General features: G+C 40.1%; 1 protein-coding gene across 2 annotated transcripts in view; it reads left to right on the top strand.

Moving 5' to 3' along the window:
• Nucleotides 1–13,194, top strand: part of CNTNAP2 (contactin associated protein 2) — a 1,159,974-nt gene that overhangs the window by 918,631 nt on the left and 228,149 nt on the right. The window lies entirely within an intron of this gene.

The raw sequence follows: 13,194 nt of genomic DNA, 5'->3' as shown, positions 1-13,194 counted from the left end.
GACAAACTAAAGATTCAGGCCCTTCAAAATGCTCATTCTAAAAAATCTTTTCCAGTCCGTTATTTTGCATCTCCCTCTGTGTTTCAGCTTCCTCTGTGTTAAGGAGGGGTGGGCATACTGTTTCAGTGACAGTCACATAACAGGCCAAAAGCATTTAAAAATATGTGACACAATATCTGCTTCAGGCTGGCTCCTGTCCAGTTTGGATGGGGTGGATTTGTCTGTTTGTTTTAACAGAGTGGATTATCTACTAATACTCAGAGGTTTTTAGACTCTCAGTCCCACGGAAGAGTTTGTGTTTAGAACCTGCCTAAGAGTTGTTGCTTTCAGAGTCAGGTCTGCTGTCCCCACCTGAGCAGTGTGGTTTGAATCCTTTGTTTCCAAGTATCTGACCTTTCATTTGTCCACATAGTTGGACAGCATTGTCCATTGCATAATGCTGAGCTGATGAAGTGATCTAACTTGGTCGGTCTGTATCAGTAGTTTCTCCTCTGTGATATCTGACATTTTTTCTTACTTCATGTTGTTTACAGCTTGTTCACTGATGTTTTTCTGTTTACAGTTCTATTTTGAGATTCATCAATTGATGTGATATCCATTTAGTGAGCACCCATATCAGTTTTGCATTGTAGGAATCCCATAATGTAAAATAACTTAACCTTTTATTCTTTTTTTTTCCCCAGCTAAATTAGAAAATGCATTCAAATGCTGTGTTTGTTGAGATCTGTTTTCTGTAATAATGTGTACTCATTGCTCAGAAAGATAAAAGTGGCTGTAAGGAGACCTGACCACAGTAATCTTGGAAGGTAGTTTAGGAAAATATGTATTTTATGTAGACAATGTAAAAATATTAAGTACAGGAGTATGCTGAGAATATGGAGTTTATGTGTAAGAGACATTCATTAATTAGAGAAAAAGTGTGTGCCGCACCTAGTTCAAAACATTCAAACACTTCTCCCTGTGAAATTACTTCCATATTGCGTGAATCAAGGGTTATCCAGTTTTTTCTCATTAACATTGGTAACTGAAGAAGGCTTTTCCATATCAAGTCATGGTTACTACCAGGTCCAGAGACAATTGCCAGGTTCAGAGGAAGACCAGTGATAGCTGGACAGGTCCGTGATGACACGGCAGGTCCGAGGTCAGGCCAGGAAGGCAGTCTGCTGGGGCTGGCTCTGAATCAGATAGCTCCGTGGGTGCGACGCAACCGCGGTGTCACTCAGGTGGGAACGCACGAGACAGCATCATCCTCAAAGGAGCTGCCAAGGAAAGGGGGAAGCCCCTAGTGAGGATTCCCAGTTGAGCTGTTAGGGGGAGACTCTCTGCTGAAGCTTCCTCCAGCTTTTTCTGGAGAAGCTTTGGAGTCAGCTGAGGCTTCTTGAAGAGCTTTCTTAGCAAGCTGGCCATGCAGGCAGGGAGGGAGACCCCTGGTCCCGACAAAAGAAAACTGCATGTTGGAGCAAAAGGAGTCCAAAGGATTGACCCAGAGAAAAAAATATTGATATCTTCACCAATATGTCATTATCTCTCTAGAGTCTGGGACTTAAACTCTGTCAGACAAAGCAGGGAAATCATTATTTGTGTCAGGGCAGTAATGTAGGAGTTTGAGATCAAGTTTTGCAGCAGCTGGTGAAATTGGAGTTCTGTTTCTACTGTTAGTACTGCAACTACTACTCCATACACTTCATCAGTGTAATTCCTCTGCCTTGTGAATCTATAATGATAGTTAAGAAATGCCATTTTCAACTCATAGAATAAGAGATTATCATAATATCCTATTAGGTCTTCAATAAAGTGCATCATTAGCCAATTTCTATTTTCCCATAGAGAAATCTGAAACCCGTGTGTGAGAATTAATGCGCTTGAATGGACTGATGAAACAAACTTTGGCAATAAAAAAGAGTCCCCTGAGCTCCAACTGTAGGAGGTGGTAGCTCTGCAACATAAAACACATCACCTAACATTTCCAGCTGTCCATCGTGATCAACGTGCGTGTCTGTGTCTCAGAAATCAATAGAGACATGGTGGCCACTAGACCCAACCTGACTTAGAAGAGAAACCATCTAAACAGCAAAACACAAGCCCGTCATCAAGTCTGACAAATGATCAGCTAAAAAGGGCTCTCATCATTTTGATGGGTAAAGCAAAAGCTGCACATGCAAGCAAAGCCAAACCAGGCATTCATTCACCGCTTCCATGGGCAGGCAGCAGCTCTGCCATCCCCAGGAGCGCAGGGCTCCAGCACGTGTCACGGTTACTTGAGAAGACAAATGCCATGACACCAAATGTGTCCCCCCATTTCCTTCTTCTTCCCCCAGCTTATATATGCTCAGCATGCTGTCCCATGGTATGGAATAGCCTTTGGCTAGTTGGGGTCAGCTGCCCTGGCTGTGTCCCCTCCCAGTTTCCTGTGCCTCTCCTGCCCTCTCACTGGCAGGGTCCAAGGAACTGAAAAGTCCTTGGCTTAGTATAAGTAATACTTAGCCACAACCAAGCCCATCAGTGCTAGCAACACCGTTTCTCACATCAGATCCAAAACACAGCACTGCACCAGCTACTGAGAAGAAAATTAACCCTACCCCAGCTGAAGCCAGGACAACTTCTCTGTGGCAACACCATCATTGTTGATATATCATACAAATTCTAAAGCCTGTGCATACTAAGTATACCCTTTAAAAGGTTATTCATACATTTCTGTTATTTTTAATATGAGGATGTAATTGTAATAATTCACAGGTTAATCTCACACAGCAAAAACCTTGTGGAATGAAGGATTTTGGACTGTAGAAATGTGAAAAGAATGAAAATGAATTCTGATGGGAGGTCTTGTTTGGGAGTGTTATTCTTCTGCATGTTCCATTTCTGTCTAAATAGCCCTCACTTAACAGATGGCTTGGTTTTGGACCTCCAGCTTTAATCTTTATTGGTCCCAGAATGATGTTTTTTGTGTAGTGTAGCTTCCTTTATTTCAATTTGAATATGCTGGATAGCCGGCCTGCTGTAAGCCTTGGTGCTGAGGCTCGTTGCCTCATTTTTTCCTCATTTGAAATCCATTGCTGTTGTATGGAACACAGCTCATAACAAGTCACTGTAATACATGTTTTGTGTCGTTTTTCTTTCCAAAGGATCAGATAGGTTCCAGATTCGGAATAGTGGGCAGTTTGGGAGTGGTATGGCTACCATGCAAACTGGCTGATGTCTATTCATATGTTAGTGCTGGTTGTGGCTTCAAAACCGTGCATGCACAGTGTGTAATTGAAAAAAATAAAACCAAACCAAAAAAAACCTAAAAAAGAGACAAATTTTCTGAGATAGTGTGATCTGACATAGGAATATCAGTGTTCTTATCAAGAATTTATGGCTCTCTGTGCAGCAGTGGAGGCACAATGGAAAGAAAGAAGTAAAGCTGATTGTTCTGAGGTTCCTCAAGGGTCAGTGGGGAAAGAAAATCAACAGCAACAGCAGCTGCTGCAACAGTCTCATCAACAAAAGAAAGCCCTTGTGCTCCCCGAAACCAATTTCCAATTGTGCCACAGTCCATGTTCCATATGAAGTGCCAGATATTAAGTTCTCATGGGTGGAGAGAAGCCTGAAGTCCTTCTGGCTCTCATAATGGCTTTTTTCATTCAACTTGGACTACTGCTGGGTTGTGCTTGGGGGCAGGGAGCAACAGTTCGAGAGAAATGCTCAAGAGAGGTATGGGACCGCTGAGGAAAGATCACTTGCAGAAAAAGCTTTAATCAGTTCTGCTCACACAGAGTGTAGTTTAATTTACCTTGGGATCTTGTTAGTCTTAGTTCATTTGTTAGCAAAATAATGGCATCAGCTCTTAAGGAGTTGTCATATTTAGTTCCGTGTAGGCTGTGATTACTGCAAATCAGATAAAATGGACTAGCAAAGCACTCTGTGCTGAATGGTGGAGGTACATGTAAGAATGGAACCTATTTTCTTCTTCGTAGAGGTTAAAGGCACTCCTATGTGGTATGCGAAGCAAGACCCCAAAAATTATTTGGCTCTTTTTAATTTATTTAAGGAATGTTTTAGTTTTCTTCATTTTATATTAACAGCAAGGGATCTCATATGAAAATGTGATCACAGTATGCAATTCTGTGATACCAGTATCGACTGCATTTTTTACAGAATTTACTTTTGCATTTGCCCTGTTGCTACATAATGTATTGCACGCCAGTTTAAATGGCCCTTTTTTTACACTCGGTCTGGTATAATAATTTGGGTTTGATTTTACAGTCCCCTATAAATCATACTGCTTATAATAGTAGTCATTGTTGCTCTACTAACCACGATTTCTGAAATCTTCCCAGTGGATCTCTGCTGTAAAATGAGTCTGTGTCTACAGAAAACTTCAGAATGCATCTCCTGCTGTTGAAATATCATCAGTGAGTTTCTGGGCTTTTTTTTTTGGCTTTTAAAGGAGTTAAATATATTATGGCTTCAGCTGCATTAACCCTCAGAGTGTCAGTGGTAATGGGTACATGTATGTATGCATGCTGTTTATCATCAAGGTTGGGTAGAGGTAAGCCCGTTTTTTCAGCACGCATAGTACGAATCGTAGTGAACTCTTTTTGTAGCGTACTTCTGTGAGTAAATGTTCTTTTCATCCTTGGAATGACTTGTTATTGTTGAAAAGTATGTACTTTTCCTTTTCCCTTTAGCGTTACCTTAAGCAAAGACACTGGTCTTTGGCCTTAAATGATCCAGGGAATTGACAGTACACAATTAATTCCAACACCGGCAAGCCTGGCACACTACGTTGTTAAGGGTAGTAGGGACCGTTGTGATTTTATAATGAACTCGCTTTAAAATGCAGCAAATAGTAGGATACAAGGACATCTGACAGCTGCTTTCCCCAGCCAAATCTCACCACTGAGACTTAATTCCAAGAAAAATAACAAGTCAGGCTTGGTTAGTAGTGCTGCAGCTTGGAATACGAGTCTTGACAAGGGGAAAAATCATTTGTACTGTACTAGCTTTTCATGAGCTAGGGCGAAGAGTAAATCTCTCCAATGGCAAAATAAAGCTGTCAGACAGCTTTTTCATAAGATGCCATTGGACAGCAATATGACATTTCTCTCTCCTGATCTTTTTTATAAATTGCTAATTCTGAAAGAAAAGTCATCTTTGCCAACATTTTTGTGGATCCAGGTAATGAAATTTTAAGAAGCAGTTGTGATACTAGAACAAAAACAGATTCAATAACCAGGAGTACCCCTGTTGCCTTACTGAAAAGATGCTTTAATGAAATTTCTACTATCTTGGATAGTATTCTGTATTTGCTGCTATATGTTTTGAAATTGATATAAAAATGTATGATCAAAGTTCTCTGAAAAGCTAGCAGGCAAATATACGGGCACATGAGAACACTTTTATGCACTGGCAACCATGGCCATTAGTGGGAGGCATGGGCACCAGTATGCAGGCAGTAATTTTGTTTCCCAAGCATATAAATAGGTTCCCTTTCTCTCTGTCTTTACTGGGCACAGGTGAGAAAAATTAGGCTCTTCTCAGGTAGGCCAGTCCTTACGTACCAAAACATGATTGAAGTCTGAGTAGCATGGCGAGTCTATGATCTCAGGCTTCTCTTCCCAGACACGTGGGAGAGCCAGGGCTCCTGGCTGGGCATCTAAACATCTGATCTAGTTCCTGTTATTGAAGATCATGGAGGTTCTTCTACTTTGCATTATGGAGATGCTCATCCTTGCCTCCACTGCAAAATGCAGTGCTTTATGGATGTGGAGGAAAAGGACAAGAATGAATTCCTAGGTGCCCTTAAGAAAACAGTGAACAGGGTGTGATATATTAATATTACTGAGATCTGGGACAAAAAAAAGGTAGGCTCCATTGTATGTTGCAGATACAGCTGGTCAATAGTTCTCAAAAAGCCCTACTTAATTGAAAATGTTCTTTTGAATATTTAAAGGTAAAATCATCAAGAGCATTTTTCATGCTTTTCACAAATATTTTCAAATATTTTTCTTCATTTTCTATTAAAACCTTAACAATATTTTTTCATTTATAGAATACTTTTGAAGTATGATATATTTCTGAATATCATAAAAAGGAAAACAAACAAACAAACCAAAAAAACCCACCACCTCTTTCTAAGTGTTTTCGCATTAAAATGCCTTGACCATGAATTTAGACATCAAATCATATCAATTTTTATATTAACAAGCAGGCTGAGGAATAATGTATGTCAGGGTTCTGTTTCTGGGCAGACTTTAAATCTTTAATTTTCACACAGTTTACACAGCTTTTGCAAATAAATATACTGTCAAATAGACCAACCGCCTCAGTGACCTTATAAAGAAAATGAATGCTCCAGGCTAGTCACAGTAAAAGAAAAAAGAAAAAAAATATTTATTGGGTACTAGCACCATGAAAAAAGAACTAAAAGAGACACAAGTACCTGCAGATGAATGTTATCATAAATAACAAACGAAAAGTTTCAGGTCATATTTCTATTAAACATACAAGCAGCTATGAATTAGGCAGCCTAGTTTTCTGAAGTGGCCAAGGGTTCTTTTTCATTGTTTTCCTTTTGTGGGTTTGGTTTTGAATCTCTGCCTTCTACCCCAAGTTTCCGATATGCTCAGATGCCCCATTTGTGTTGCTGTGAGGGCTTGACTAAGCTAATTCTTGGCTATTAGTAGAATGGTGACCACTGATGCAAACTCTTTTCATCAATCCTAAACACTCCTTATACCTTTCCTAGTTAATTGCAAAGGAAAATGATTTATCGGTTAACAAAATGGCAATAGCAATATAAGAACTGACTTAACTTTAAAATGACATATTAAACTTATGTATATATTGCACAATGCAGTAGAGGGCAAGAATTATTACTGAAAAAAAATGGAAAACTGAGGAAATATTAAAAGAAAAACAATCTCAGTAAAATCACACGTAGGTATTATATATGAATTGTCATTTTATCTTAGATGGTTCACTTAAGAAGTCACTTTCTGCACAGGCACTTTCACTGAAGTCTGGAAGTGTACCCACCAGCCAGGCTCTTCTCTCAGCTCTGTTGTCTCAGTTTCAAACATTTTGGCCTCCCGGGTGATCACTTAAACTGACAGCTTGCTCACAGGCCACCTGGGGTGCACGCAGGAGCCAAATCTGCTCTACAGTTGAGTATCTTCTGTTAGGAGGTTTTGCTGTTGCCATGAAACTCCTCGGCAGCTGCACCTTCAGTCTAGGTGGCCACATCTGAGACACAAGGCAGGGCCAGCAAACCTGCAAAGTGTCTAATCAGCTTCATATTGGTCCTAAGCATACACATAATAATAAAGATGAGCAAAACCAAATCAGCACAGAATAAACCGGGTCAGCAAGACCTACCTATCTTTTGCAGCCTTGGCTTTAATGATCCTGCATTGGAACATGTGGATGTACTAGATGCATGAGAGACATCAAACCATGTTTGCTTTTTTTTTCCAAATATTAACTCTTCAAAAGCTGAGAATAAATGGCTCACAATGTTCATAAAAATGATTTGACCTGAGTGGAATAAATACCACTGATGGTGTAAGGAAAAAGATGGTGATAAGCAGCAAAGAGAAAGCCATGAAGCGCTCAGCCATACTAGCGTGCTGAACTTTTCAAACAGTGGCAAAATTATCCTTTCAGTGCCTGCTTCTGCAGTGCAATATCAGATAGAATTCCTGCACAGGCTGTAATGAACCATGACCTAAAATCAAGTTACCGTTGTGTGAGGCTAAATTTAAGATAAGTTACAGTGTAGCTTGAGACAAAATGCACGTGCAAAGAATGTAATTCCGTTCAAAAATAAAAGAATTATACCTGCCTTTCCACATGGGCAGATTGACTTTTTTTGAAGTTCTGTCATTAATTTCATCATTGTATATTATCCCTGGGAAATAGCTTTCATTTCTACACCTGTGATTAATTTGGGCTTCCAAAATTGTAGTACATTTTTGAAAGATATCTTTGGGCTTATTCTGCCAATACAAGAATAGGGCAAATTATTTAACCTGTGGTTTTTTAATCTGTTCCATTAACAAAGAAGTGAAGAAGTGAACAGAATAATCTTTTCTGAAAGTAATAACAATTACACACATGGTGTGATTGTTGACATTTCTTAGTATTTATTAGGGAGTCTGTAATATTAATGGATAACTGGAATGGTCCCATTTAAAAAAAAAAATCATTTCAAAGCTATCCAATCCAGTAAATTAATACCTAATTGTTTGCAGGGGAACAGCTAAATGGAGTCGTTAAAGTTAGGCAGGGTCCCCAATGAGCAGTTTTCACCAGTCTCATTTTTGGGAGGTTCTGAGGCATAGGCTTCAGTTTGGCAGTGTTCCTAGCCTTCCTTTATAAACCGTTCTCTTTGATTTTAAGGATCAGACAGAGGTCAGGAGCATTTCCTGACAGGCAGAAGCAGGTTAATCCTCACCCGGAGCCCGTGGCAGTGTGCTGCGGCTCACCGCAGGAGGCTGCACCTGGAGAGGATTTGGGAAGGAATTAGGTAAATTCACAGGCAGTGGAGCTGTAAGCAGACCCTGAGCAGAACAGGCAGAAATACACCCTCTAGCATCTTTAACACAGTGAAGGGGTGCTGGGGGAGTGCCAAATAATCAGCCAGAAGTGACAGCAAAGCTTAGATCTTTTCTGTAAATCCTGCCTGCTGTTGCCCCTGCCAGGCAGGGAATCCAGGTGAGACGGGCTGTGCTCTTCGCAGTGCTGCCAGTATCCATTGCTGATCCTGTCCTTCCCGGAATAAAGTGCAGGGAATGGGAAAGAGCTGGGGCAGAGAACCAAGGGAAGAACCTTGGATAATCACTGCTATCACTCCTTTGTTTCCAGAGGCTACAAAAGGTGGTTAAGAGTAATTGCTGGAACGGAGGAGAGCTGCCTTGGTTCAGCAGAAATGCTGCCGGGTGGCCTCCACTGCCCACGGGCCTCCACTGGGCCCTGAATGGCCTCCTTGAGAACCATGGGAGAACGAAGAGACTGGATGAAAATCTGCTACGGGGAGGAGATGGTGAATGAAAGAGAAGCATTTACCTTCTCCAGGTAGTTTGCAAATACGAAATAACATCATTATTCTGCTGGGGGCTGTGTGGTGGGCGGGTCCGGCTGAGCACCCAGTGCGGGGCAGCATCTGGCCGCTCCATCCTGTTCCCTAGCCTCAGGTCTCTCAGCATTGCAGCTTCAGCTACCAGCACCCTACTGCTGGGAAACAGCAGCCCTAAAATGTTGGAAGTAACACCATTGTAATTAATCAGTTGCATTTAAAAATAACAAAACCAATTGGTTTTCCTAAATACTCAGTACAAAGTGTGTTTCAAAAGTTACACATTTTGAGACACTTTGGATATGTTAGAAATACATTATTGACTGTTAAAGAGTTCTGTTCATACTACATTAACTTTGGTTGGATATGTTTTTCTATCAAATGAAATGAAAACACAAAGATATGTTTATGAGATGAAAAAGAATCTATTTTATGACACTCAGAGATCTGTGAGCTTACAAAGATGTTCCCTTAGTCCTTTACTTTTTTCTGAATATTCTGTAGAGAGGGATGTCTTCTTGATAGAAAACAATGATGAGCAGATTCTTTACCTGCTTTGATTTAATAACTGCAGATCTGAGCTACCATCGCACATTGATTTAAATAAGAACTCATATTTTGCTTTAACTATAATGAAAGTCCACCACTGCTAATCCCTTGCAACCACTGTTAACTGTATTGCATGTAAGTGTTACAGGCTAGTGTGTGTGTATGTCAGACAGAGACCTGAATCACTAAAAATACGGTTTGATGTTCTGGCTCTTCTCCTATGTCTACATGCCCTGTTAAAATAAGATCAGTCATTTCACCCTTAGAAGATTGTTCTCACCCCACAGCTATTAACTTTGTCAGGGTAATGAACCTCCTAAAAGCTGAATATCTTTGTCCGTTTTCTTGGTATCCATATCATACTCTGATACCATCATGACTTTTCTGCTGAGTGACTGAGTAATAACCACACAACACCTTGCAAATGGCTTCTTTTCAAGAAGGGAAACAGAAAGGCATCCTGGTCGTAACTGAGTACACATAAACTTAAACACTTCCCACAGCAGCCCTCGAAAGAAAGCTGGTTTGTGCCCAAAGAGCAGTTCGGCATCAAAACTTGATTCTAACCAAAATCCCAAGGCAGGCGGGAGAGTATCCCTTCCACTCCTTCTTCTCTTAATGCAATTTGTCCACAAAAGCTTGGGAGGAGGAAACCAATCAGTCAATGACAACAAAAAAGCTATCCTGTGACTGAAAATTTGTTCCTATGGTAAACAAAACTTCAAAACCAGAGGAAATATCTTCTGGTATTACTTGTCATCACAATACACTTGATAACTTTTATGTATAACTTTTGCCCTCCACAGGTTTTTGTCCTTAAACTAAATTTATATACCTTTAACGTCATAAGACCACTAGTAGTGATATTTTTTGCAGAATAATCATATATGATAAAATAGCCTGATGCTTAGAATTACATATGTTAATGATCCATCTTCGTGTTGGAGTGTACTACTACTTCTACTTGGATCAGCCCTTTCCAACAGCTTCCAGAGAAAAAAAAAAAAAAAAAAGCAAAGGGCTCTGAAGCAGAAAAGCAGAAGGGTTCACATCCTCAAAAGGAGTCTATAAAAGAGGGTGAAGCACAAGAGGGAAAGAGTGGTCCTATTGCTAAATATTTTTTTACCTGCCTGATGCATCCTTCTCTCTCCTAGCTTTTTTTTTTTTTTTTTTTTCTATTCTTCAAGTCTCCCCAGTGCAGGGTTTTGCTGTTTGTTATGCCCAGCCACAGCAGTGTCTGCAGTGTATCTGCATAGCACTCCTGATTTGGAGCTTATGAACTCTAGGCAAAATGCTGCTCATCTTTTTCTTGGCTGACATGGAGAGGAAGGCAGGCCCCAAAGGGCTGTTGTCATTTGGCTGGCACAGAGCAAATGAGGCACAACTGCGTCTCCTCACCTTTTTCTTTTATTAACCATAGGCTATCAAGGACCTCCAGAACCTCTTGTACGGCCACTGTGGTGCACGATGGTCTGGCATGAGGCTCATCCTATTCCAGTGCATGGCATTATGTGCTAATGGAAAACCAGCTAATGAGAGCTGTCTGCCAAGAACCCCTCTGGTGCAAGCCCTGGCACAACATGCTGGGCAGATACAGACTGCTGGAGGTGTCCACAAAGGAATTGCTGGTTGTGGGGGTGGCTGGCAGAATTGGTATTGAATGTAAACCCACTAAAATCCTATGTTCCTTCCTTGAGCTTTCTGGAAATTTAATCACGCATGTTACTATCTTCCTCAATTAATTTGTGTTCCCAGGCCTATGGATAGGTCTTGTCTTCAGAGTGAGGAGGCATGCATCCAAATGGGGCCAGATCCCTAACTAGTGTATGTGCATGTGGAAAACAATAGATGTGAAAAATGGCTCTGGCTACGCTAGAATGCATTCTGGGTTTAAAACTGTATGCCATTTGCCATTTAAATGAGTTAAAACATGCCCTGTTTGTGTCTGTCATAGCGGTCTGTGACACCCATTGCCATAGTCCATAATTCTGCTATCACCGTCATCTGCTTTAATCATTTCTACCTGCTTCTGAATTTTTTATCCTCCTTTTGACAATTCTAAGTCATTCATTTTCCTCTGGTGCTTTAATTAGCAGTTTAGCTTCCTGGTGGAGTGCTTGCTGACTGGATCGTGCAATCCTTCACTTGACAGGAAAGGTGTAAACAAAGAGAATTTTGAGTAACAGTCAAAACTACGGTATTTCCACTGCAGCATAAACACTAACTTCAAAGATGGGGGGGGGGGGGGGGGGGGGGGGGGGGGGGGCGAGAATTACAATAGGAGCTTCAAATATCATTAATGCTGTAGTTGGATCCTGTATCAATAAAAGCCCTTCTATCACTCACTGTGGAAAGGTAACATTTACCCTTAAATGCTTTTCAAATAATCTTTTGGAAGCCAGGGGTACGTACTCCCGTATCTAATAGATTGTGTTGCAGGTTGGCGATGCTGCTGCAGCGTTCACATGGCACACACTTCAACAGGCAGCACTCAGTTCTGTGGTGGTTGAGTCACAGAAACTAAAATGACCAATTTAAAGTCCAGAATCACGGCACACTGTTATCATACCCATTGCATTAGCACCAGAGCTGAATGGTCATACTGTGCAGCATCGTAACATCTAATAAAAGCTTCAGCCACCACGAATTTTTCACATTATCCTATTTTCAGTAGCGTTATTTACACAATGTTTAACAATTCAAAAGCATTGAACAAAGCACATGTTTTCAGAGAGCTGTGTCTTTTGTGGGTTGGGCAGTTTTTTAACGTATGCAGTTATTTAGTTGTTCTCTCCGTGTCTGGGATTTTTTTTTTTTTTAGCATTCCGTATGAATTACTTCAAACATATGTCTGGGATAAGTAGATTTATGGTCTAGATGATCAAATGTAATTTTGAAATGGCTATTTTTAGGATTATGGATGTAGTTTTTGGAGATGTACAAGTGAGATGCACTAATAGAAAATTATGAAAAGAAGAATATCTATTATGTAGGATTTTACTTGTAAAAATGATTAATAAGTGAATTCCATGCAAATATCTTTGTTTGATTAAATGAGGCAATACCAGCAGCAGGTTGGATGAGGGAAAAAGACATTTTTAAGGAAACACGTTTATAGGCTGAGTTCAGTCATGTTTTCTGAATGTGAAAAATCATGAAGACAAGTACATTGAGAATGATTGAGTTATTTACATGGGTATGAGGTTAAGCACATATTTAAGTGCTTTGCTGAACTGGAGGAATAAAAAACTTTTCAGTAAGGGTGTTTTTTCAAATTAGAAATTAAAGTAGAGGGAGTTCATTTATTTATTTATACATAAGAGGCTTAGTTAGTCCAAAAAGTATTAGAAATAAACTTGGAGCAGTATATGAAAATATCAAATTACAGACCCAATGCCAAGAAATGTGATTATATCAAAGTTCAAATCACCTTTGCTCAAGTATTAAATAAAAAAAAATACATAGATTTTTAAGAAATAGTTAAGATGCTTTAGGAGTTGTATAATATCTCTTTACACTTTGCTTTGGACCAGCTGGAGAGAGCATGATGATCATGTTTGTTTTCTATTGAAGACAGATTAATT

The sequence above is a fragment of the Falco biarmicus genome, chromosome 4, assembly GCF_023638135.1.
Source record: "Falco biarmicus isolate bFalBia1 chromosome 4, bFalBia1.pri, whole genome shotgun sequence".
Classification (NCBI taxonomy): domain Eukaryota; kingdom Metazoa; phylum Chordata; class Aves; order Falconiformes; family Falconidae; genus Falco; species Falco biarmicus.
Note: the sequence above shows the minus strand (reverse complement) of the source record. Positions and strands in the feature narration are given on the sequence as shown.